We start from the raw sequence: 4,374 nt of genomic DNA on the forward strand, positions 1-4,374 counted from the left end.
AGTATTGGGGTTGTTAGCACAGAATTCACTCAAGGCCAACCAGAAAAAATGTAGCTTTGGTCAATTGCTTTTGGAATACCTGGGACACATAATTTCAGGTGAAGGTGTATCAGCTGATCAATCTAAGGTTGCAACCATGCAAGATTGGCCAGTCCCAACTCATGTTAAAGGGTTAAGAGGTTTTTTGGGTTTAATCGGGTACTACAGGAGGTTTGTGAGAGATTATGGCAAGCTAGCAAAACCTCTCACTGATCTACTAAAGAAAGACAGCTTCAGATGGACAGAACAGGCTACTTCCGCTTTTCAGAGTCTCAAATCTGCCATGGTTGACTTACCTAAGCTAGCAGTACCAGATTTTAACAAAGTGTTTGTTATTGAGACAGATGCATCCAGCAAGGGATTGGGGGCTGTACTGATGCAAGAGGGAATACCATTAGCATTTTGGAGCCAAGGGTTATCTCCTAAATCCCAATTGAAGTCAGACTATGAAAAGGAACTAATGGCTTTAGTCCAAGCTGTACAGAGGTGGCAACATTATATCTTGGGAAGGCATTTCATTATTAAGACTGATCAAAGAAGTCTTAAATTCTTGACAGAGCAGAGGTTGTTTACGGATGAACAGTTCAAATGGGCTGTCAAATTGATTGGTTTGGATTTCGAAATTCAATATAAGTCGGGAAGTGAAAACACTGCTGCTGATGCTCTTTCTAGGCAGGGTATGTATTCAGTTATGTCTGTTCTAACCAGTGAGGAAACAAAGAATTGGATACAGGAGGTTCAACAAGACTCTAAGTGGCAAAAAGTCATGCAGGATCTTGTAATCTCTCCGACTTCACATGTTGGTTTTGAGCTGAAAGGAGGGTTGCTATTTTATAAAGGGAAATTGGTCATTTTCAAAGCTTCTAATCGAATTCCTATGATTTTAGCTTAGTGCCATGATACTCCAATTGGTGGACATTCCGGGTTTTTCAGAACTTACAAACGAATTGCTAGTTTTCTATATTGGGAGGGCATGCAAAAAGACATCAAAAAGTATGTAGAAGAGTGTGATACGTGCCAAAGGAATAAATATTCCACACTAAGTCCTGGAGGGTTACTGCAACCATTACCTATCCCTACTCAAATTTGGGTAGATCTTTCTATGGATTTCATTGGGGGTCTTCCTAGAATCAGGGGTAAGGACACTATTCTAGTAGTAGTAGACAAGCTATCTAAGTACGCCCATTTTGTTGCATTGGGCCACCCATTTTCAGCTAAGGAAGTTGCTGCTGTCTTCATTTCAGAAGTTGTTAAACTTCATGGTTTCCCTTCAACTATTGTCTCTGATAGGGATCCTATTTTTTTAAGCCATTTCTGGAAGGAGTTATTCAAAGCAGCTGGTACTCAATTGAAAATGAGCACCTCTTATCATCCTCAGACCGATGGCCAAACTGAGGTGATAAATCGGTGTTTAGAAACCTTTTTGAGATGTTTTGTGGGACCTAAACCTAAGAAATGGTTAGATTGGCTGGCATGGGCTGAATTTTGGTATAACACTACCTTCCAAAGTTCAGCTGGCATGACTCCATTTAAAGCAGTGTATGGGAGAGATCCTCCCTTGTTGATAAAGGGTTGTGCTGTCCCATCTAAGGTTGAAGAGGTCAATCAGTTGGTTCAGGCCAGAGATGACATTTTAAAGGAACTTCAGCAGAATCTACTTAGGGCTCAGGACCAGATGCGAGCCCAAGCCAATAAACGCAGGAGATTCGAAGAGTTTTTAGATGGTGATTGGGTTTATTTGAAGCTGCAGCCGAACAAATAAAAATCCTTAACCTCAAGACCTTATGCTAAGTTAGCGGCAAGATTCTATGGTCATTATCAAGTGCTAGCTATGGTGGGTCCTGTGGCTTACAAGCTATTGTTGCCTGATCATTCTAAAATTCATCCAACCTTCCACGTATCTCTATTGAAGAAAGCTTTAAAGCCGCACCAACAGCCCCAACCTCTTCCTCCTATGTTGAATGAAGAGTATGAACTTCAGGTAGAACCAATCGATATTGTCAAATGGCGTGAAGATCAGAATGGCTCAGTGGAAGTTTTAGTTTTGTGGAAGGACCTTCCCGCTTGTGATAGGACCCGGGAAAGCGCCGCTAGATGGGGGGGGGGGGGGGGGGGGGGGGGGGGGGGGGGGGGGGGGGGGGGGGGGGGGGGGGGGGGGGGGGGGGGGGGGGGGGGGGGGGGGGGGGGGGGGGGGGGGGGGGGGGGGGGGGAGGGTATTGATAGGAGTAAGAATAAGTCGAGGTTTGGAAATGTATATGTGAGAAGGAATAAAAAGAATGTACAGGTTAGTTAGTTAGTTTGTTAATAGGTTAGCTGTTATTCTGTTAGAAATTTGGGAACCAAAACCTATTACTATAAATAGTAATCAGTTGGAGGCAGTTAGTAGTTTTTGGAGAAAAGAGGAAATTGGAGGACTGATTCATTGGGAATCAGTGGTTTCTTTCTCTAAGCCTGTAACGATTGTTCTCTAATCTTGTAACGATTCTTACCATTGAATAACCCTAAGATCAGAATCACTTTGATTTTGAGTATCTGATTCTTCTGTTTCTCATTTTTTTCGTCTATGTTTTACCAGTTTTAACAATATGAAAATATTTAGCTTCTCATATTTTCATCCCCTCTTTTCAAAATATTTGAAAGTTTCGAAATGACAATTTTCAAAAGTTTGGAAACTTCGGAAATAGAAAATTACAGAATTTTCGAAACTTTCAAACAATTCAAAACTTTCAAAATAAGAAAATTTCAAAAATTTCCAGATTTGGAAACTTTCGAAGCTTTCCAAATTTTTGAAATGTATCCAAATTTTCTAAATGTAATCCTTATTTCAAAAATTTAAAACTTCTGAAACTATCAATTTTAAAATTTATTATAAATAGTTAAAATAATAAAACTGTCTTTTCATATGTCTTGGAGGTGACAAGTTTAAATGTATAGGTGCAGAGTAGAATCCTCTACTTATTTTGCAGTTTGGCCCATACTGAAATGGGGCTAACCAACCCAGTTCACTTGGCCACAAATAATCATTAATCGAAAATTGGCTATTGTACCCCCCATTTAAACCTATAACCCCCCAATATAAAATTTTTGTTGTAAAATACCCAAAATAACCCTAAAAAAAACAGTAAAAGTCAAAATAAGAAAAAATTCAAACACTTTACCCCCACATTGAAAAATCCGGAAAAGTAAGTTTTCGGAAAATTTAGTTTTTACCGGAAATTTCAAGAGGATTGAAATTTCCGGTAGTTCAAAATACATACCGGAAATTTCAAAAACGAAATTTCCGGGAGGCAAACCGGAAATTTGAAAAATCCGGTTTTAAATTCCCGGAAATTTCGTTTTTGAAATTTCCGGTATGTATTTTGAACTACCGGAAATTTTAATATTGAAATTTCCGGTACTTTTTTTTTATTTTTTGTTTATTGAATTTTGTTAGTGAGGACCAGAGGAGGAAAATCTGACGGTGGTGATTATTCGCGAGTTCGGCCTCCTACACAATCAAATAGGAGAGCTGCTGTTGAAAAAAGGAGAAAGAGAAATGAGGAAAGGCAGGCGCCCCAGGACGAGCAGCCCCAGGATGAGCAGCCACAGCAAAATCTTATGTTTGATGCAGAACAGGATGAGCAGCCCCATGATGAGCAGCCCCAGCACAATCATGTGTTTTATGATGAATATGACCAGCAGCAGCAACATTTTGATGATGAACATGGTCAGCAGCACCAGCCTGATGAACCCATGTTTCCTGGAGGTCCTTATGATCTTTCTGTCCTTACAGATTATGAGCATCATATTGCAATTAATGTGTGGAATGGACAGGTTAGTAAATAATTTATTTTATTACATATTATAATATATTTGTAGTATAGGTTATTTTATTACACATTATAATTTATTTGTAGTATAAGATTATAATATATTTTTAATTGTGTTATTTTTAATTAAACAGGAAAGACGTGCCTTGAAAGTTGTTTCCAATGGCAAAAAGCAAGACAAATTTATTGATATTAGATATCATTTACCTGCTCAAATAGATCATTGGATTAATATATCTGGATTACGTCCTCTGAGAAGATGTAGTTTGCATATGATTGATGGTAACATGATATCTGCTTTTGCTGAGAGATGGCACGCAGAGACTAGTTCATTTCACCTGCCATTCGGTGAAATGACTATTACTCTTGACGACGTCAGGGGTCTTTTGAGCATCCCGTGTACTGGAGAGTTTTTCACACCTCCCGCAAATGTCAATGAAGATTTGGCAATTGCTGCTGCTGTTGAGTTGTTGGGGGTTACATATGATGAAGCTGTCACTGAGACTAGGACCAATAGAGGGGCTTC

The sequence above is a fragment of the Cicer arietinum genome, chromosome 4, assembly GCF_000331145.2.
Source record: "Cicer arietinum cultivar CDC Frontier isolate Library 1 chromosome 4, Cicar.CDCFrontier_v2.0, whole genome shotgun sequence".
NCBI classification, from domain to species: domain Eukaryota; kingdom Viridiplantae; phylum Streptophyta; class Magnoliopsida; order Fabales; family Fabaceae; genus Cicer; species Cicer arietinum.